Source organism: Engystomops pustulosus, chromosome 9 (assembly GCF_040894005.1).
Source record: "Engystomops pustulosus chromosome 9, aEngPut4.maternal, whole genome shotgun sequence".
Taxonomy (NCBI): Eukaryota; Metazoa; Chordata; class Amphibia; order Anura; family Leptodactylidae; genus Engystomops; species Engystomops pustulosus.
Genome location: NC_092419.1, coordinates 46168498 through 46191827, shown reverse-complemented (window position 1 = coordinate 46191827; position 23330 = coordinate 46168498). Strand labels below are relative to the sequence as shown.

At 41.0% G+C, this 23330-nt stretch overlaps 1 protein-coding gene across 4 annotated transcripts in view; it reads right to left on the bottom strand.

Annotated features, from left to right (window-relative positions):
- Positions 1-22084, bottom strand: part of ACSL4 (acyl-CoA synthetase long chain family member 4) — a 43780-nt gene extending 21696 nt beyond the window's left edge. Inside the window, exon 1 of one of the 4 annotated variants that reach the window (XM_072124227.1) lies at positions 21920-22084. The gene's annotated coding sequence lies outside the window, so the exon portion shown is untranslated. Of the gene's footprint in view, positions 1-2247; positions 2347-21919 lie in introns of those variants that run through there. The other 3 variants (XM_072124229.1, XM_072124228.1, XM_072124230.1) reach the window with 3 other exon arrangements.
- Between the last annotated feature and the right edge of the window lie 1246 nt (positions 22085-23330).

The window sequence follows — 23330 nt, the reverse complement described above, 5'->3', positions numbered from 1 at the left end:
CTACAGTGCAATGCAAAAGCCATCTCCTGCATCCTTATAGAAGCTTATAACTTGTGCATTATTGTTAGTCCTTTGTGTAAAAATAAAATCGGGGAACCCCTTGCCAGAATATTAATATCAACTTTTAGTATAACACATTCATAAGATGTATTGTATTGATGAGCTTATCACTTTTACAAAATGACTTGCGTAATGGTAACTAATATCAATCCGAATGGCTGCGGGAGACATTAAAGAAGGAGTTTTAGCTGGAGTGTGTAACAATAGAGAAGGTGCACACATTTTTTTTTTTAGAATGGACAGCACACGGCTGTACTACACACAATAGGAGACACAGAGAGAAATACTATTCTAGCTGCTCATAGCAACCAGAGCAAAGCTTTCATTTTCTAATCTGCTGTAGGACAATGAAATCTGACATCTAATTGGTTGCCATGGACAAGTAGAACAGTTCTGCCTAGACCATTCCGATAGCTTTTTAATAGATCAGTACCCAAGACAGTCAGTCATTCTAACAAACTGAGCGACTGATCAGTTATAATGTACAGCATGCCCCAGTCAGAACCATTATTCACAGATCACGCATTGACTATAGCTTAGGAAGAGCCATGAAAAACTGATCAGACTGTAGGCCCGTGTGTGCAGGGAGCCCGGCTTCTGACTCCAGAGTCCTGATATAAGCAGCAGCTCTCAGATTTGTTTCCTAATCCAACTCAACATTGTGCAGGAGCTTGTAATAACAATGAGCATTGGCTGTTTAATAGTTATTTTTAGTGCACAATGGAAACATTTCAAAGGGAAAGTGAATTATTTTATGTACTAAATACATACTCATGGCTTCAGGTCTGTGCATGGGTCACAGCTGTACTTGGAATATGGCAAAGAGGTGACTTGCTAATAGAAACATATCCATCATCCCCTGTGCTCAACACTGAGACTTCACTTATAAAAGGTTTCATGCCGTTCTTTACTCAAGGTCACTTATGGCCACTTGGGTAATATTGCACATTATGTGGTTTTTGAGAACTGATAAATAAGTCTCCACATATCCCACTATTCAAATACACAGACTCTAGCAGGTGTAGTAAGAGATGCAGACCCGCCAGGGATAAAGCATAAAAGACAAAATGTCCTTTTTGAAACAGGGGTTCCCCAATTCATGGTTGCTGCCATCAAGGCATTTGCACATCTGCAACTCTCCGCATTTGGTGCTGTAGTGTATTGAGTACAAGTTTTCCAGCTTGCTTCTTTTTGGAACAACCGAAAATGTTGAGGCAACCCATCCATGGGATGTGGGTACAACCCAGACCCAAGAAGTGGTTGTAGGTTATTACAGCATAGGATAAGTGTTAAGTATCTGATCGCATGGGATACAACCACTGCCATGTCAACAAATCATTACATCTGGTCTTTATGGGACAAATATAAATAAAGCCAAGTTCAGCAGCTACCTTGGTTATTTCCTAGACTTTACCTGAAGAGGTTCACATACATGAAGCTGAGTCTTCGGTGTCCCAGCAATCAGATGCCGATCACCTATTGTTTGTGTAGTTGAGAAGCTGTTAAGGACAGCCCCTTTAAGGGGTTTTCATTACCTTCTATATAATTTTAGATGTTGGCGCATCACTGTGTTACAACAGACTGATCAACAGGTTCTAAAAATGGCTGTACTATATCTGTACTTCATGAGCTGTTGTAGTATAACCCTCAGCAGCTCACGCTGGGAAATACAGTTCTACAACAGAATTGGAGCTTTACATCATTAGTTGGTATTATATTACAGAAACAACCCACCTAACAGTACAGGTCAGATTACAGAATCAAATAATAGAAGGAAGAAATTAGGTCTGAAACAGGAGACAGACACGTGGCCTGACTGCAGAGGAATGACCAGCCAGTGTGATAAGACAAAAGTATCTTCTGAAGTTTCAAAGGAAAGATAAGATGATACAATGTGTATAGAGGTCAGTCCTTGTGTCCACATGTAGCAGGTACATCTCGTATATATTGTGCTGACCAAGATCTGTTGCCTCTGGGACTTCGTAAAAAAAAGCAAATAGAATTACAATTGTTACATTCCCTCACGGAATCCATGATCATCCAAGAACCTCCAATCCCTGACTATACGATAAGTATATACATATATCTTCTGTAAATCAAGTATAATCCATAAGAAACACGAATCCACAAGAGCCTCAGGTTTCCTTGAAGTAAAGCTAGAAAGAAGGAAGCATAGCGTGTACTCACGTTGCCTTGTATGTGAAGTCTTAGCCTGAAAGTGATCAAACTCTGAAGTGAAGAGACTTATAAGGAACAGAGAAACGCCCACGTGAATGACTTCAGGGAAAAGCTTTAAAGAAACACTACCCCGACTGGGTGAGAGGCCAATAACGGGAAAGTGTAAGGGAAGTGATTCACTGATAAAATGAGATTCACGTGACGTCAGAAACAAGGATGACCGGTTACAAAATGTATCCGACCCTTCTGAACACAGGGCAATGCTTTTAAAAGAAGTGTCTATTTAGCAACATGTACAACTCACCACACAAGATGTTCAGTGTTACTTCCCTTCCGAATATTAGGAACTGGTGAAAATAGATGAAAGGTAAAAATGGAAGAAAATCATGAGATGTAACACTACACCCCGAGTCTTTGATGTACAGTACAATAATGACATGAGTCAGGACGGACACAGGAGACAACAAAGATACAGAAGGATTTATGCTCTGAGGGAAAGCAGCTGCCATTTGTTTGGTTTTGTATAATTTCTTGACAAACAATAACACTTGCTATACGGCGTCTTTGCGGTTATTCCCAATATATTTACATTGTAAACGGGTATGTGGGGAGGGCTGTAGATTATTAATGATGTGACCCTACAGTACATCCATGTGTATGTGCATGGCTGCTTATCGCAGGAGTTCACAGTTTTAGGGTTTTAATTTAAAGCAAAGAAAATATGTTTTTTTTTTTACACAGTCCATTTTTGGATTTGTGCGATTCCAGCCATTGTACGAATAAAATATATAAAGTACAGGAGTAAAAGCCAATGAAAATACACATACGTGCATCCCACATGTGATGGTGACTTCCTACACAAGAACATTTGTGCACTGTTGAGTCCTGCCTGAACACCTGGATTCAGCTTTTATTTCCACCGGACGGCTGAGGGACAGCTCCTGTCCATTTCAAATGCAAAAACAATGCGCTTCTTTGTGAAGTCACGCCAGCAGTAGTGGTTGTGTCCAAGGACAACAATCTCGTTTATAAAGGACGACATGGCTACATTTTTTTAATGCCATCAATTGAAGAAATGTATATAGCAGTAGAATGAGATTGAATGTTAATGTCCAGATAAGAATGCCCCTTTTAGAGGAGATATATTTCAAATAATAGTTTTGCCATGTAATAACTATTCTCAAGTAGGTAGGCTTCCTGAGTCTTGGTATGAGGCTGGCATTGCCCTGATTAAAAAGAAAAATAAAGATCCAATAGAGGGAGACTCTTATCGACCTATCTCACTCTTGAACACCGATGCCAAGTTGATAGCTAAAGTATTGACAAATAGACTGAAAATGGTAGTGCCCTCTTTAGTACACAGCGATCAATGTGGTTTTGTTGGAGGCCGATATATTAGTACAAACATTAGGCGGCTCTTTCTGAATATGCAATTGGGGAGAGGTGAGGCCCGCTCCATCCTGTCATTAGATGCCTCTAAGGCATTTGACAGGGTGGAGTGGGAGTTTCTCTGGGAAGTTCTACATAGATTTGGACTGGGTAATATCTTTGTTGAGTGGGTTAGATTGTTTTATGTTACCCCCAAAGCATGTATTAAAATAAATGGTGATTTTTCCTCTTTTTTTTCCTTAACAAGGGGAACCAGACAGGGATGCCCTCTGTCCCCCTTGCTATTCGCTATGTTTATTGAACCTCTGGCAATAAAAGTTAGGGCCTGCGAGGAAATCACAGGAGCAGGTATGGGTGGCCCAACTGACAAGATAATGCTCTATGCCGACGATATTTTGTTATGCTTGAAAGATTCAGGGACGTCATTACCAAAGGTCTTGAGTGTGATCAACGAGTTCGGCAGATACTCTGGCTTTGAGATTAATGTTCAGAAGTCGACATTGGTGCCCCTCGATAAGGATACGATGAGCAATTTGGAAAGCCTAGGTCTAAATGTCTCCCGATCCCTGGACTATTTGGGTCTAAAAGTCAGTGCCAATGTTGGCGACTATATGATACTAAACGTGACTCCTCTCCTGACAAAAGTAAAACATAAAAGTGAATACCTGGAACTCCCTGCCGCTGAGTCGAGCAGAGAGGGTTGTATTGATTAAAAGTATACTAATGCCCCAAATTCTTTATATATTGTGCAATTGTCCATGTTGGGTGGACAAGAAATGGTTTGGCTTTATACGGGCTAGTATTTATAAATTGTTATGGGGAAGGAAGAAGGTGTGCATCAAACAAGAGACTTTAATGAGGGATAAGAGTAAGGGAGGTCTCTCTCTGCCTTCCTTCTTTCATTACTTCCTGGCCGCCCAGATTCAATTTATAGGGGAAAATAAAGTAAGCGGGCTTCTTGAGATACTAGCCAACTTGATGGGGAAAAGCTTCACTTCCATCTTGGCCCTATTAGAGTCAGGACAACTCAGTGGTGTGGGCATAAGGAAGCTACCTCTAGCCAGATTATTGACAAACTCTTGGAGGGAAGTTAAGAAGATGCTAGGGATTGTGGGGGGCTTTAAATTTACACCTCTGTGGAATAACCTTAACATGCCAGAACTTTGTAAAATGGAAGATGTGTGTTTTTGGGAAAATATGGGAATTACGTCTTTGGAGCAAATGGGCAAAAACGGGTCTTTACCTCCCTTTCAATTTTGGGTAGATGCTGGCATCCTTAAGGAGAGAGATTTATTCAGGTATTGGCAATTTTCACATGCATACAAAAGGGAAAAAAAAATAAAGAAGTGTTTAAGATAGAGGGGAGTGAGAAACTCACAATGATTTTTGAGACAGGAGAAATCACAAAAAAAATTAGCTAAGGTATACCGTTTTTTGCGGAGTTATTTGGATAAAGAAATTAATCACAGTAGTCAAAGTAAATGGGCTAACCAGATAGGAGGGATCACTATAGAACAATGGGGCGAGATTTATAGGAATGTAGTTAGGAGCACTATTAACTTAAATCACAGATGCACACAATTAAATATTTTATATAGGACCTACTTCTCACCGAGTGTAATGTTTAGGATTGGGTTAAAGGAAGATTCCAATTGTATGCGATGTAATAGAATTGAGGCCGATATCCTGCATGTTTTATGGGATTGTCCGGAGATAGGGAACTACTGGCAGGAGGTTTTTGAAATTACTGAATCTCGTTCTGGATGCTCTATTCCACGAACTGCTGTTCTTGGCCTGCTGGGCTATATCCCAAGTAATATAGGAATTAGAATTAAACGAGATCTGATTCTAAAGGTCCTGTTTTTAGCAAGGCTGGTGCTCATAAAACAATGGAATAAGGATAGGGCTCCATCGATAAGGGAATGGCAAAATTTAGTAGAACGTATTAGGTCATACGAATGTTTATATGAAAAACGATATAGAAAGGGCAGAAAACTTAATGAATTGTGGTGCCACTGGAATTGTTGATGGTTATTATTATCAGCTTTTTTTTTTTTTTTTTTTTTTTCCCCCCTTTCTTCTCCCCCGGTCAAGTCCAGCAAGTGGTGGGAGGGGGGAGGACGGGATAGGGTAGATGGAAGACCTGATGATATATCTGATGTCTTTATTGTATATGTACCACAAATCAGTATTTTTAACTGACATGTCCTGTGAATGTGCTAGTGAAGGTACGGAAATTATGTAATTTACTGGTTAATAAAGCATAGTCTGAAACTTAAAAAAAAAAAAAAAAAATAACTATTCTCAAGTAGCATAGAAGTCGCCTCTGAGGTACAGTACTTAAATGTTGCTCCCTTACTTTTTATAGTGCCAAATCCAAATGGTGAGATGAGACAATTTGTGTAGACGCTTGGGAATTTGTCATGTAGAATGTTTATTTGGCTGCCGATGCTCCATTTGGTCGGATCAATTGCAGAATATCTGGGTTTTCATATTTGCATGCTCATGTTTTTGTTTTGTTTTTTTTTAAAAAACAACAACTTTTTCAGACCCAAATTATACCGATTGATCTACTGAAAATTAAAAGACCTGGAAACTAAACATGTCCTCTTGTTTTTTTGTTTTTTGATTTAAAGTATAATCCATTGAGACAACTGCGTCAATCTTTATATCCAAGGTATCGCCACCCAGCTTTCCCAAAACTTCTACATAAGCATTGACCAAGACGGACATGTCGGAAGTAGTGAGGTGTCCTCTTAAAATGAAGAATCAGCACATCATGAAGGGGCAAAGGTTATCCACTCAGACATTGCCAAAGACTCCTGGGGGCACAAGCAAGTCTACACAGAGAACCTGTTACACGAAACACAAAACCTTACAGATGTGACACCATTATATTATTGTTTGTCTGTTCCAGGGATGAGGTCATTGCTTACAACATGAGGAAAGTGACAGGTACATGGAAGTGACAAGTGCTAAAACAATGGAGGCAGGAACAGGAAAAAGGGTCTTACATTTTAGTTATGAAAAGCAGACACATAGAATAGCAAATGTTCAAGCCAAAAGAGAAGTCAAATGAACTGCTTTTGCATAGTCCACGTCCCATTCGAGAGATAATAAATGCAAAACAACTATTACCGATATATAAACCATGGGGAAGTAAACACACACACCTTGAACATAAGTGACACATCCAGTAGAGTAAAAATACACCAGACAGCGGGAGTGGGAGTCACTTTAGGCCAGGGACATAGGGAGATTGCGGCCGGTTGGACGCAGTAGAATCGACAACAGCACGCAACGAATTGCAGTGACAACATATTAACACAAATACAATCCATGCCATGTGTAAGAATCCTGCAATGAAAATAACTAGCACTACAGACTTCAACCTCAGCAATGCAATAAAAAGCTTATTTTTACATTTTGGCATATTTGCAGGGTTCCAATCCAAGATGCCTGCAACACACCTATGAGATTATAGGGCTAGATAAAACACTCAGGTGGGTCAGAATTTTCATGATGTGAACAAGAATATTCCGATTACAACTTGTTCTTTTTCGCAAAAGATTTGTTATAATGGAAGGGACAAGATGTTCCAAGAAAGTCATCCAGGTACTCGAGAAATGAATCATGACAGTGAGCTGCTCTCCAGCCTGCCAGACACTGACGTATAATGTATCAGCTACCAATGGACCCCTTTACCAGCGACACAAGCCCCATTTGGACAAGTATCAACCATATAATTAAATGTTCAAGAAGTTTCCATTACAGTTGCATTTACGGTAAGTTGCAATGAAAAAAAAAAAAAAAAACAACTTTTCACACAACTTTTGTTCCCTCCCATTTACTCAGAGCCAAGTAGATTACTTGATTGCTAATATCCAAAATACATGTACAGTATTTATTAGACCGGAAACCTGAGCATTTGAAGAATGAGAAATATATTAGTTTGCTCTGAAAAACTCACCTTTCAAGAATGCAAACGTAAATAATTTCATAGGCCGATAAGTACAGGATAACGGGTAGGACGCAAACTGGGATTATTCAGTTTTACTTAGAAATATCATAAAAAAATATCACTGCAGAAAAGCTTAATGACCACGCAGAATAAATGTGAAGACTTCAATTCAAATGTGAACACCCAAACATATGCATAAAAATTTACACCAAGTTGTGTTGCTCTGGAAAAAACTTTTCCAGCCACATCCATTTAGCTTGAAGGGCAAAACATTTACGGTATCAGAAATAGGTCTCACACACAAGTAATGGGGACTGTGATGTAGCCACAAAATCATGGACCCCATAGAGGTCTATAGTACCAGATCATGGTGAGCAGGAAAAAAAAAAAAAAAAACGGGATGAGGCAAATTAAAATGCTCCAGTTTGCATCAAAGTTTTATAAATAGGTTTCATTTTTTTTCTCTTTTTAGAATCTACTATTTGATGCCTTGTTTGATTGGGTTATTGATAACCAGGTAATTAAATCCTAATGAATACAGCACTGATTAATATAAAAGATGTGGATTGTGAAATGTTTCGGCCGTGTCAAAATATACAGGAAATGTAGAAGGTAAAAGAATGGATATGACACTTTGTCCAAAGCTTGTGAAATACCTGCATGTCGCTGTTACAATGACACTTGTGCTCTGAGGACATTTGTGGGCTGTACTAGGAATAGCATCAGACACAAAAAAAGTAACATACATTGTGATAGAAGATACTCCAATGCTACTTACCCCTATAAAATCATACTGCAAAACCAAAATGGGTTTTCATTTGCCTAAAAGTGAATTTTCCCTAAAAATGACCAATAGCTGTGAAATAAGAAGGGCAAGTTTGGAAAGCTTATAAAGTGCTGTAACAGAGCTGTGGGGTACTTTGGAGATGACAGATTCCTTTACATATTTATCATAGTTAGTCATTACACAACACGATTTCACAACCTGCCAAAAGGGCAGAAGAAGGGAGAAAAAAAACAAAACCAGGCGACAGGTCAGGGCTTGATAGATCAACACATTACAAACTGTAGTAACCTCGTGTATTGTGCTCAGACTCACATGAGGAAATGGATCACCACGGTCATGCTATAAAAAATGTAAATCTAAGAAGCATAACAAATTGTGTAACTGTGATAAAGAAAGTATCATCTGTTATACCCTGACCTGAGATGACACGATTCCCAAGTAAGTAAGGAGGGCAACGCAGTGATTGTACTCCTTATTCATTGAGAGAATTTCACAATTTTATTCACAAGGGAATTTTTTTTTTTACCAAATACTGGCATTTCATACACTAGTTGTAAAGGGAATATTCCATACATAAAAATGCAGACTAATGTGTAGGTAGCAGATCATTATGCAGATGACAGAATAAAGCACTGTAGACAAGATAGAATCTTTCCATTTAGCTCCAGAAGCCGTTTCGGAGCTAGAAATATTGGGGGAAGTGTCTACATCAGAATACTGGAGTAATTTGCATCTGAAATGAGGTGCACCATATTTATAGAGGAATATAGAATTTGCATGCCTGTGGCTTCATGCTGTATTATTGTCAGGATGCATCCCCTATAGAAATAACATTTAGTAGTAATATTTAGGTACAAGCGGATAAATTGGGATGATTCACACAAGTTACCTCCACAAAGATAGCAGCATCCTTGGTCACAGGACAAATTCGTGAGATTTCAGAACCAATCCCAGTTTTGAGTAGAACGGGGGAGTGGGAGTAGATAAGTGGGGCAGGTCAGCGTGCCGAGAGACCTGCTCTCCCCTGTCAGCACAGGCCGGTGCAGAAACATGGCAAAAAATAGGACGTCACGGTGCAGTAAGGCAACGTGTGCTCACCAGCTCATAGACTTCAACGGGGACAGATATGTGGCTGCGTTGCTGTCAAACAAGTCCACTATTGAGACAACCCACCACCTGGATTCAATGCTCAATTCCACAGGACAGCTGTGGGACATGCAGCAATTTCCGCATATTTCATACGCAAAAACCAGCAATAACTCAGCAGGAGTGGTCGTATCCAAGGACACCCCTTTAAGGATCACAACCAAAACACATTAGGAGGGGGAATTTATCACAGGCTGGAGCATTGTGAACCTGCGTGCGATCTAAACTCCAACCCATGCATACGGCCAAATCTATCAATACGCTGCGGCCTCGGCCTGATATATCCGGTGGCTTTCTACCTGAAAAAACACGGGCTACAGCTAGTGCATAGGTTCAAGGCAGTGGAAAGGGAATTGTAAATACTTAAAAACTTGATAAATATTCCCCATGGAATCTCAGTGACTCTACATGGAGACCTATTGTGAGGCACATGTCTAAAATATTCTCTTGCATCATGTACCTCTGTAACTACCAGAATGCAAACAAAGTTGTATTCAGTAGAAGGTTATGATCAGAGCAAAATGAATATCACTGCTTCTCTACACCATTGTGTTTCTTTCCATAAAAACCCTAGGATTGCATGGATTGGAGACATTTTGATGCCTATAGATGAGTAGACTTTAGCGTCCAGGATCAGGTGCTATTGGCAGCCAGGCTCCAGCGCTCTAGTGCACCTGAACCTTGCGCTCCAATGTAGCCTGGTGACCAGGCAGTCAATCATGCAGCGCCGGTTGCCATGGGCCACCAATGATGTCCACTGCTCCCCTAGGTACACGTGGCACTGCAGCGATCTTATTGCCAGCACAAGACCCCCACCAATTGCTTCCTCAAAAGCCCAAGGCCCGCTGCTGCCCGCATACCATGTGCTCCCATTTCCACCCACACCGACACTGCAGCAAGGGATCCAGATGCGGTTGTCAGCGCCAGCAATCTGGTGCTCCCACACCAACCTGCACTGGTCTCCGGGCCAGGGACAAGACAAGCCGGATGACACAAGTGGAGCCACTGTGCCAGGAGGCGCCGAGATGCAGACCGTCAAGAGGACACTGGAGATGGAGAGAGATGGCGGTGCTGCTGCTACCCCAGATCTACAGCTCAGGTCCTTTGTCTTCATCTGTTTGCGACCAGCTACTCGGCCTGGACGGTGGATCTTCGGCCGCTGGAGTGAGACGGCTGGCACGGTCCTCATCAGTTGACGACATCCAACTCGCGGTCCCTCGCCAAGTGGGTAGGATGGCAGGTCCGCGACTGGTGGAATTTAGGGAAGCCTCTGTACCCGTGTCACCGATGGCCCTTCTCCCACCGCCAGTCGTCGATCATCCGCCACATCGCTCAGGTCCTCAAGTCGTTGGCGTGAGCCATACAAGGATTCTGTAGAGGCTGGGGGGTTAGGAGGGGAAGAAAAGGGAAAACGGGAGAAAGTGCCGGAGAAAAGCACACAAGTATCCACCTATCGCTGCACCATCTTGCCTTGTCCTTGAATAGAACCCGCTTTGAATTTTGCAGCTAAGGTGGTCAGCTCTTCTGAACAAGATTCTACACAAATTGGTGGCTGGCTAAAAAAATTGAATCAAAATCTGAATGGAATTGCCCTTTTAGCCGGTAACGTTAGTTGGAATGGGCAAGTGCCTAGCTGTAGCACAGAATTTAGCGGTTATAGAAAAATTATGACTTCTATGAGACATTTCAAGCATAATCAGTCAGCAATTTCAAGGCACAATGTCCTGCAGTAACCTTTGCAGGGCTGGCAGACAGGATGGAAGTGATTCGCTCTAATGGTTCTTCCCACAACAAGTTGTGTGTCAGGTTTATGCATAGTATAGGAGACTGTATTAGAAATAAACACAATATAGCCTCATATACTGAATACAAAAGGCAGGAGAGCTGTTAGAGGCCAGTAGGGAAAGGAAATATTAACATCTACGGTAATAAATAAGGGCCAAATATGATACATGATAATGGAATCTGCATATTTAGGACGTACGTTCTGGCTGCATAATTGTAATACAGATTTAGTTTAATCACATTACTAGGCGTTCATGTTCAGAAACAATCACGGAGAAACATAAAACGGAGAGATAAGACTTCAATAAAGGAAGATGAGGCTGAATGTCAAAAAGCATTTATAGGGAAACTCATTCCTATCAGGTTTATAAGGTCCTGAGATGTAGCAGAGCAATGAGATAATAGTTGGAAGATATTCAAAATGGATATAAAGGAGGCAAAACATTTTAAATACATTACATAGTAAATAAAACTAATTTACGGACAACCCTGGAGGAACATTGGGTCGGCTCTTCTCTGCTATTTAACTGCGTGAGAACCAGTGGAGGGGAGCTGAGCCTAATGAACACTAAAAAGCAAAACCGCTGAAATAGGGAGCTTCCAATCCAACCCCTTTGCCCAATTAGAAGCCTCCAACTATCATGAACAAAGAAAAACGACACACAATGGACAGTGCCTTGGGTAACAGCTCCCGAAAAGGTGAAAGAAACCAAACCCTAAATAAGGGTACTCACTTGGTTATCACTTGAGTGGAAGCCAAATGCCCCAATAGGGGTGATTAAAAGGGGGACTGGTATAATGACATTATTAATAATAATAAATCCAAAAAAACCCCTCTCAAAAACTTAGGACAAATAGTTGATGTATATTAGTCAAGTTTTCTTGCTCTAGATAATCCATTATTAATGTAGATGTTAGCGCCATCTTGTATAGCTTGTTTTTTGGATATTATATTGTCCAACTATCTTGGGCATGTATAACACCAATTTATTGATGTATACCAAATAGCATCCTGGGAAAATTCCCACTAGATTACATTATACTACAGGAGTTTCTTCACTGGTTCTTTAGACTGACGGCATGGGATGTTCATGGCCCCTCTACAGTACAGATAAGGACCCTCTTTTTCTATTGCATTGTCTATGTATCTATTTTAGTATTTTAATCGCTTGCACAGCATCGGAGGATTCCAGTGCCAGCTGCTTTTTATCTGGGAAGACGGCCAGAGCTTACACCATGTGCACCATCACATTCACTGGGAGCTGGAGCAGGAATGTTTATAAGATCATCACAACTCCTTCAAGACTACAATTTATACCTTGCACCGCCGTTTATAGCTCCCTGCTGGATTAATTCGATTAGACGTCTTGTATAATTCACTATCTTTTTATGCTTCATTATACAAAATCTGCCCTGGCATGTGCAGGCGAGCAGTAGAGGAATAAACCAGCTACACGAACCAAATACTTCTTTGAAGCACAGGAATCATAACCTTTAGCACTTGTAGAGATCCTTTGCAATAAGGCTTTTCAATTGTAACTAGATCCATCCTTGATCTACGAATTGCAGTTTCATCATCCACTAGCTTGGCATACTGTACACAAGGCGTGATGTGAAATCTGACCTGTAGTTACCGACTTGTACCAAGTGCTTCATGTTCCCATTATTATACATAGACTGCCAGTACTTGTTCAATAGGTCATGACTTTGAACTATTTCCATAGCCATAGTCAAAGAGATTTAAAGTACAAAGTAAAACTTTTGCCGAACTCTGCAGTAAGCGAAAATAAGAAATTCTCTATTTTACTGTAATTAGCCATCTGCAGGTGTTTAGCAGCTAGCAGAGGTTTTACCTTGCCTCTGAGGCTAATCTCCATTTGCCATGCTTCCTGGTCATTACGGAAAGTTAAACAGCTGCTTCTCAGGGGCTTAACTAGGAGAGGTTGGGCCCCATAGCAAACATCTGAATAGGGCCCCCATTCCCCTTACACATCTGATGGGACTCCTTGCATCATAGTGATATGATGTAAGAGATCCATGCAGAAAAGCATCTCCAAACTGATCAATCAGGGAAGCAGGGACACCATACCTCTAATCACCATCCCATCCTCGGTACTATGGTCAGTGTGTGAAACCCAGCCCCTGACTGAACACGGCCGTGTGAAAGATTATACACACACAAAAAGTACATTACATTACACACATTAAGTGTACACTGCTGCACATCACATCCCCAAATTATTTAGATTTGTGCAAGGTTGGGCCCCCTGACACTGCTGGGCCCATAACGGCTGCTACCCCTGTAGTTAACTTGTCTGGGACTGCCCACAGAATTTAGATGTCAGGTCCCAAGTCAGAGACACTCAGACTTAGGGAGAAGAGAGATGCGGTTTATTACAGCTTCTCTCTTCTCCTTTCCTCTCAGCGTCGCGCTGAAGTGGCTCTCTAGGAGTCTAAAAGAGGTTAAGGGGAGCTACTGGGTCTAATTAGACCCAGTTCAGCTCTTGTCAGAATCCCCAGTCACAGGGGAAGTTGGAAAGAATTTATTTAAAAAAACAAAAAAAACTGGCCAGGGGTATTTTATGACCTTGTGGGGAACATATCAAGTAAAAACACACACAAAAGTCTTTTCCCACTTTCAAACCCAAATAAAACTAAAAAAAAAAAAAATGGAAAAGAAAAGCTTTTATTACCCGTTTTAACACACAATGCAAAAAAATTAAAGGTTGCACATAAAAAAAGGTTATGGCACTTAAACCGCTGCTTGCGAAAATTCGCTAAGAATGCCCAGTCGTCATAGCCTTTTCAGGCCATGTCACTAAGGGTGAAGACACACGTGGCGTTTTTAGGTCGTTTTTGGGTCGTTTTTAGTTCATAAAAAACGCATGCGTTAAAAGAAAAGCATACGTTTTTGACAGGTTTAAACAACTATCTTAATTGAAACTGGTCAAACACGCATGCGTTTTTCAAAAACGCATGTGTTTAACACATGCGTTTTTTCCGATCTGAAAACGCACTAACTAAAAACGGCCTTAAAACGCCTTGTGTGTCTTCACCCTAAGGGGTTAAGCTCCTGCTGTTTCTATTATGATTTAGACAAGTTGAGAGGTGTCACTCCTCCTGACATGGAAGAAGTTACTTTCTTCATGTTTTATCATGTTTGTGGGATTCATCATTTTAGCAAATTTGTATCATGGAGACCGATATCTGCAAACTAAATAAAGCCACTTGGCCTTTTATTTTTCTGTGAAATTCTGAAGTATGTTATGTGTCATTAGTCAGGAAATATGAGGCGCTCCAATCAACTAAGGGAGAGATAACATCCGATCTCCACACAGCCGCCTACCACTAGCGGAGCCCCTGTCCCTATTTGTCAGCTTTAAAAAATAATCTGTGGTTACCGAAAAGAGAAGCAAAACAAACATACGTCTGTGTACATGCCCTAAAATGGTCGATAATAACCCGTGTTGTGACATTTCATCAGGCTCCAGACACTATTGCAGTCGCTTTACACTGCAGACACCATCACAAGTATGGTTTTACACCGCTAAATGACCAGCACCCTCAGGAAGGGTGCAATATAATCTTTCTAGCATCCCTGTAATGGGGAAACTCACGTGACTTCAGAGGGGACTTTAAAAGGTACAAGAGAAAGGATATTTCATACACCACCTGAAGGGGCTGTTGAAGTGTGTTATAAGTCACTGACAATGTCCCTACAACTTAAACACAAAAAGTTTTTTTTTCTTTTATTGAGAAAGATCTAACAATCCAGCTCAGATAACAAAACACAAAACAGGGAAACCTGACGTGAAAACACTATCCTTGAGGAGTCCATGGACACTAGAGAGAACAGCCTCATATACGGACGTCAAGTCTTTGGGTTTTTTTTCCTCCTTTTTGCAGAAAATTGATTTACACAATATAACAGTGATAAAAAGATAGAAAATTACAGCTGTCCGCACCTAAATCACTCAAACAAAAATTAACAGAGTGCAGGCAGTTAGATCAGTGGTCACCCCAAAAAGAGGGTTAAGAAAGAGAGATAAAGTTGTCATGATCTAACTAAGAAGCTGGAAAGTGTCTGAATATGGATTGGGGGGGTGGGAGGAGCGCAGCAAATCTCCCAGTTTTGGAGTAGAGTTCTTTGAAGAACTTCTTAGGGATGTGAATAGCTAAATGTTGAAGCGCATACAGACATTTAGGCAGAATAATCTCCTTGACTAGGACTAGGTTTATTCAACCAGCAACAGATAGAGGTAGGGACTTCCCAGCATTATATTTTTTCCAAACAAATGTCGGTAATGGTTAAGTAACCTGTTGTAGGGTCTGTTGGTGCAAGTTAATGATAATTATGCCGAGATACTTAAAGGAAGGCCAGAGTTACTCCCCAAAATGATCAATCAAGTTTATGGCTCTAGGCAGAGAGGCAGAAGTGTCTGAAAAGAAAGGATCAAGTCACCCGCTACAACCCCACCCTTTCCTCTTGGGATCCTATAGTAATGCCCTTATTTTCGGGATCACTTCTTAACCAGATAGCAAGGGGTCGCTATTGCAAGTGCGAATAGCAAGGGGGATAGAGGTCACCCCTGCCGGGCTCCTCTATGTAGTCGAAACTCCGGGGATAGCTCTCCACTGAACACTCTGCTCTTAGAGGGATTTATACAAGATAGAAATCCATTTGCAGAATCAAGGGCCAAAATTAAAGCAATTCAGGGATTTCATCAAGAACTTCAATTTTACAGAATCAAAATCCTTCGCTGTATCGAGAGATGCCAGCGCCCAATTCCTCTGCATACGATTGACCGGGCACGAGAGATGGTGTAACCCAATTTAGTCTGGTGGCTAAAATACGTGTTTATGAGGGCTATGGGCCTACCAAGCATCAGTATTTATATGCAAAACGACAACATAGAACTGCAACGACAATTACATTTCTGCATTGTTGTCATAAATAACAATGTTTGTTCTCCCAGTGTTTGGTCCATGTAATCTGACCAGTGCGCCATATCTATTTTTATGATAAAGTTCACTAGCTCCCAAAAGACATTCCCCCCGCCCCGATACAGTTGGCAGAGCTTACCCTCAGATGACAAATGATGTTACATGGGTGTTCACAAGTCAGCAATCGAATGTTATTGTTTGTATAATGAAATGTGTCACATTTTTTCAATATACTTTCAGTATAAATAAAACATTTTTTTCTAGATCTCTGCTTGCTGTCATTGTATAGAAAGCTTCTATGTTTAAAGTAAACATAGAAGTTTTCTATACAATGACAGCAACCAGAGATCTAGAATACCGTGGGGAATTTATGCTGAAAGTACTGTATTGGGGAATAATTGTTTTAAGCTTTTTAAATATTTATTAAACAATATTTAAGTGGGCCACATCTATCCGCTGTATGAACAAAAAACTTGCAAGATGATGATGCAAAGACAAAAATAATATTCAACCTCTTAACAAAAATGACTTTTGAAAAATATTCCCCAGCCACCATAATAAGTAACTACAGAATGTTATCTACTGTGCAGAACGAATCTAGCAATACTTACTGTCCATTGACATACCTGATAAATCTGGAGTTTTTTTTTTTTTGCCGTTTGAGGAAACTCCTTTGCCTCCTTCCTTACCAGGGAGAACACCATACATTGCACAAGTATAAAAACACTTGGTACTGAGCGATGGGCCAAATAATGAATGGACATGAAATGGAAATGGTGCTCACTGGAGCACTGCACCTAATTTACAGCTCATCAGCGATTGATAAAACATGTTTAAAGAGTGTCATGCAAATTAACCCACCCAAAATAAAAATTTTAAGTCCAATGAAGCCCTGCATATTCATGGGTTACTGGCATTGCCCTGCTTCCTAGTTCCTGACAAGTCTCAGTGTTATAGAACTGCTGCTATGTGGAAAATTAAGTTCAAGTTATGTTAGATCATTGGCCACTTCATGTCATGTGAAATCACCTAAAGTCCAGTTACATTTGCATAGTCTACATACATGCAACTGATCACATAAAAATCCATGGAGGGTGGAGACGAGTACAATTCCACAGAGGCATGTTGTAATCATGCCATGTGATCAGATATATGTATGAAGTATAGTTTACTAGCCTTACAAGGTTTTTTGTGCAACTTTCAGGTACAGAATCAAGCAGCGTACCAAAGTTAGCTGCCTCAAGGATTAAATGCAGTGTGCCACATTCATCTTCGTAGCACAGATGTTTGTTCAACTTGTGAGACTTCTGGGCGCTGAAATTGTCACATTCTTGCACCTAGTAAGTCCCAAAAAAGCAGATCATCACATGCATCACAAAGTGAAAAACTTAAGAGACATTGCGATGATTAAGTAGGCCAACTTCAGGAAACTTGAAAAAGCGGCAGCCAAAATATGATTATACATATGCCCCTTTGAGTCGCAAACCAAACTGATGTACAGTCACCCCCCCCCTCCGATACCTTATTTATACATTAACATTTTACATTAAGTTTACTATTTCTAATGCAATGCCTTTCTACAGCACGGCACCAGAGGATGATTGCAGGACGTCAGGTCCTGCTGGTGCCGGCACTGGGCTGTGTTATCACAGCAGAATTTACATGTTAATGTATTCCGCAAATATATGGAGCAGTTTTATTCACCTTCCCCTAGGACAGTGATGGCTAACCTATGGCACTGGTGCCAGAGGTGGCACTCAGAGCCCTTTCTGTGGGCACTCAGGCCATCACCAGAGATGACTCCAGGTATCTTCCTGCAGTCCCAGACAGCCCAGGACTTGCTGTGCACAGAGCTATTTTATAGTGACAGCTCTACCAGGGACTATTTTCTGCTTTATTGGTGTCCTCAGGTGCTGGTATCAATGAAAACTGTGACAGAGAAGGGAGTATAAAGGGAGTATAAATCACAAATTAAATTTCTGTGTTGGCACTTTGCAAAAATTAAGCGGGTCTTTGTTATTGTTTGGGCACTCGGCCTCTAAAAGGTTCGCCATCACTGCCCTAGGAGAATTCAGTCACAGGAAATGTTGACGCCATGGTCGAATGGAAAAGTATATATAAAAACTTCCTCTTACAGCAAGAGGTTCTAATTGAAAGTGATGCAATCACAAGATCCGATTAGCATTCCTAGGAACAGTAGGAGTTGGGAGTCAAAATACTGAACAGTTCAGTGATTAATATTCGGCTAAACAGATATTCTGGAAATACCCTGCTGGTGCTCAGAGAGGGCTGAGAGTTTCCCATTATTATAAAGGAGTTTTACAGATAATAGAAAGATCCATACTAATCTCTAAGCAATAGCTTACAAATAGAAGAGATGAGGTGAAGGGATGACCACAATGGCCAACATTTACGAAGGTGCTTGCGCCAGTTTTCTGTCAGACTTCGAAATCGTGAATCTGGCGCCCTCTGCACTATACAAATAGTGCAACTTGCACTGTTTTTAGTAAATGTCGGCCAATGTCTTTATAAACTTGTGAATATCTGAAAGTGTCAGTCACATGCAATAAGAAGCTCCACATGGACGTATAGCTTGTTACTTTACTCAATAATAATTTGTCAAGCCATAAAAGTGCTGGTAAAAATCAATTATTTACTCAGCGAGTACATACATATTATGTTTCCCATACTTCTATTTATATAGAATACAGGACGTAGCCAAGGAATACCATAATTTCATCCTGTGTGAACAAACATAACCTGCTACACAAAATATCCAGTTAAAAAGACAAATATCATTGATATAAGCTATCAACTATACACAGAACAGTATAGTAGACTAGCAGCATGACAGCTCTGCAGGCTTTGCAATGTAATCCTGCCCCCTACAGGCAGATGGTCAGATTATGGCTCTATATAGTATACAGCTACCAAGAACTGCCTACAACCAGCCAAAAATATGATTTTTATACTACCAGTATTAACCTTCAGATAGGGTGAACCCATTGTAGACCTGTCTCAAGATATAAATCAATATCGCTAGTTAGAGGTATTGTTACTTTCTCAATCAGTCTGCTGGATGACATGAAAGTGAATTATCAATTTTGGAGGGTAAAGTACAAGACCCGATAGTAATGAAACAATGATCAAACAGGCAACAGTGACCATCAAGTCAACCTTTATATTAACAGGATGATGGGTCATAGAACGACAGCTGCAACCCAGACTGTCCAGGGGCTACTATGTATAATTCATTAGGCAGGGACCACATGGAGGTACATGATGTATTATGCACTGGAATGAAAAACTATAGCACCAAGCAGGGTCGTGAGGGTAAATCCATGAGGAATGTTTTTTTTCAGTGGTTGAATTTCTACATAAATTAGATAAAAGCTGAGAAACAATAATACATCAGTTTGAGAGTGACCAGACTTCAACGACCTACAGGGTCCACTATATTCAATTTACGTTTGTAATATTCTGTGTATGTAGCCCTTGCTAAAAAGCAAAAGGTAGACCCAATCCTGAGAAAGAAACAATCTCCATTAAATATATGGGCTTTAAGTTAGATAAACGTAAACGTACTACCAAAGGGAATGGAAATATAGAAAAAAATATATATATAAAAATATAGAGAAAGATAGAAAAAAAATATGATCTGCACTGTTTTGCCTGCCCATACTTGAAGTATTTTTTTCCTTTAGCTTACTGATGCTCTTATTTATTGCACCAACCAGTCAACATAAGCAGGAGTCGAGTATATAAAAAGGTACTGGCATGAATGGATCAATGACCTACATAGATACAAGTTTGTCTGTGCTGCACTATAATGAATGGGAGCTGCCAAAACTTTCAACATCCAGCTCGGATAAACATCCATTATAATCAACTATGTAAATGATACCTGAAAACTTCACATATGCTCAGATGATGGGTAGACCACTACTGAAGTTGGGAATCACAATGAAAAAAATTATATAAAAGGAACATAACCAATGTGCAGATCACAAACCATGAGTCCCATGTCTTCACTACATTCCCCGTTAAGATTTTGTGTCCTACGTGAAACCTATCCGGCAGGAAGATACCTGATACAAGCTCCATCTGGGATATCAATGACAGCCTGCAGAACATCAAATAGTAATGAGCGGTGTGTAGCGGATGCTGTTACAGCTCATTCATTTGCATTCATTGTTAGTCACCCATCTGCATGGACGGGATGAGTCACTTACTCACTGACTGTCTGGCTATAGTGTCATTCTTTTATACAGTGCTAACTGGTATACAATCCAGACTCATGAAAAACCCCATACCCCTAGCAGCAGCATTATAAGTAACGTATATACCAGCCATACCAATAAGGAGCCAACAGACAGGTATATGCAAACACAAGAGGGAGTAAGCTCACAGGTGCTAGCCCGCTACTCCTTCTCCATACTCCATAACATAGGACATCTGCACAAGCAGCTATTCCTCAAACTATCCCTAACCCTTCATATTATGTGCAAGGGTTATCTGCCCTCTATGTTGATGAGGAACTCACTGTTACAGAATTTTATTCTGCAATTTTAGCCTCTGCTGGCTCAATTCTCCGATCTAGCAGTGGATGGAGAGGAGATGTTATGTGGTCTTCTATACACTGTGCAGTCAGAGGCTCTACTACTCTGTAGCACCACAAGGGACAGCAGAACCCAGCATGGAGAATGTGTCCAAGGTCAACTTCTCTCTCCCCTACTTCTTGGAACAAATTTAATCCAATAACAACTGCAAGTTGCAGTCAATCTTTGGAGACCAAGACTGATTCAGAAGAGGTTACATAGTCAATGTCAGTTGAGGAGAGAGCAGGTGAAGATCAGTAGAGAAAGACTATGACATTAATATTTATGAAATGACAATACAGTGTTAATAGTATTATTCATTAAATAGTATACTGGGAATGTGAGTGCTGGATGACCACCTACTGCTGATACACTGGATTTTTTGGGGGAGTAGAGTGGGGGGGGGGGGGGGGGGACAACCAGGTTTTTTTTCTGGCCATTGTAAGCTAAAGGAACCCGTCATCAGGTTTACCTGACCGATTCAGTTACATAGAAAGATAAGGGAAGAGACAGCAGAAACATGAGCCTCCAATCCTTCCCTGACCCCTGAATGTGACATCTTGTGCTAATATTGAATGTTCCCTGCCGTCAATTGGGAAGAAAAGTAAGATGTAATAAGGGGATGACTCAAGGACTTCTCTATACAGAAGACTGGGTTGGAACAATTGCTTTTGAAGCAATTGTCTATTGCTGAGTTCACATGTGACTGGCATGAGTAAGCCATGATGTACCGCTATGTATGTATGTAGATAGGTACTGCCTGGTATGTTGCTTCATCACTGCCTACAGAGATAAGTCACACACAGCTCCTATAGCAACAGATGCTGATCTTGATAGTAAGATGCTGATCATCTTATTATAATGTAGGGAGTGATGCTGTATATGAAGCTCCCCCATCTACCGTAGTCACATAAGTCATCACCCCCTGGGAGGGGCACAGGTTATCACTCTCTGTGAGTCACGTTAGTAACCGCATGTTCTACAGCCTCCTATTCACACCGTACAGTAGCAGCCGGAAGCCGGGATTCCTACACGCCGGAGAAGAACATGAGTAGCGGGCACAGGACTTACCGGAGGAGTGGTGCTGGTGATGGAGAGGAGCGCGGTGCGGGCGGAGCGGGGAGGACGCTGCTTCTTCCAGGAGGGAGCTCTGTGTCTCAGCAGCCGCCGCCTCCTCAGGTAAATGACCGGCAGTAACCTCAATCTCCGGAAACCCGCCGGTCACGTCATCTGATTCGATAGGGGGCAGCCAATCAGCGCTGCCACCGATCACCCGCCCTTTTCCTCTTCCATCGTCCATCATCTGAGGGGGGTTTCTGTTGTGCGCAGGCGCAGTGTTACCTCAGATGCTGCGCACACTGTGTAGAGAGTGTGGAGACACGAAAATTATTAATAAAAGTTATTTCCTCTATTTTTCTCTGTGAACAGCATCATAGTCACAACATTTCACGCCATGAAAACAGAAGTAGCCACATTGCTCGTCAATTGTGGAAAAATAGACGAATAACGATTCAATAAGAATACACAATGAGACCCTATGGATGTGTGATAGGTTTAGGTTACCTTGTAATGTGAACAGCTAGTTCAGTGCAATTAATTATTTGTGAGGCAACTGGATAATATGGAGAGACAGCCCCCATTCTCCATACACAGAAGCAGCTACATTCACATTATTATGTATGAGGCTATATGTATACACCCACAGTATGTTTGTATTTCATGGCCCCACATGAGTGACCTTACTGTCAGTGCAGCAAAGACCTATCGCAGCTACTGTCATTGGCGCATGAGCAGACCTCACTAGTCACACTATGACACTCTAATGACACTAAAGACACACAAACAGCAAACAATTGGCCGGTCGCCTGTTGTTTGCGGCCTGTGAAAAGCACATGTTTTTGTACAGGAACCCTAAGGCAGCATTTGTTTCACGTTTTGAAACGCAAAGACTGAGAGAAGGGCTTGCCCGATTGCTGATGCGTTTCTACTGATCAGTAACAAGCATCATGTATTTAGCTTTGTTAATATGAAAAACATGCGGTTCTTGTTCCCAAGCGTTTCAGTAGAAACACATCTGCCATCGGGCAAGCCCTCTCACTCGGAGCCTTTGCTTTGCGTTTAAAAGAACAACACAAACGCTGTGTTTGAAGGTGGTCTAAGGGTGAAAAAAATGTGTGTTAGAAAGTTACACCATGCAGATATATTACACATGGAATCTGATTTCAGGAGAAGGAGAAATCATTAGAAAATGTGCAGGAAAATCTGTTGCTAAAATCCACAAGAAGTCAACATTTAATACAAATGATGCTAAACTTACCAGCGGATCAACTGAGGACCTTATCCATACCAGTGTACAAATATTAAAAAACTGCAGATGTATCTTATCCACAATTGGGACCGTTACAATGCCTTCTCCAACATTTTTCTAGTGGAGAAGGCATGTGTCAAGAGACAGGAGGCGAGCAGGGACCCGAAAACCAGG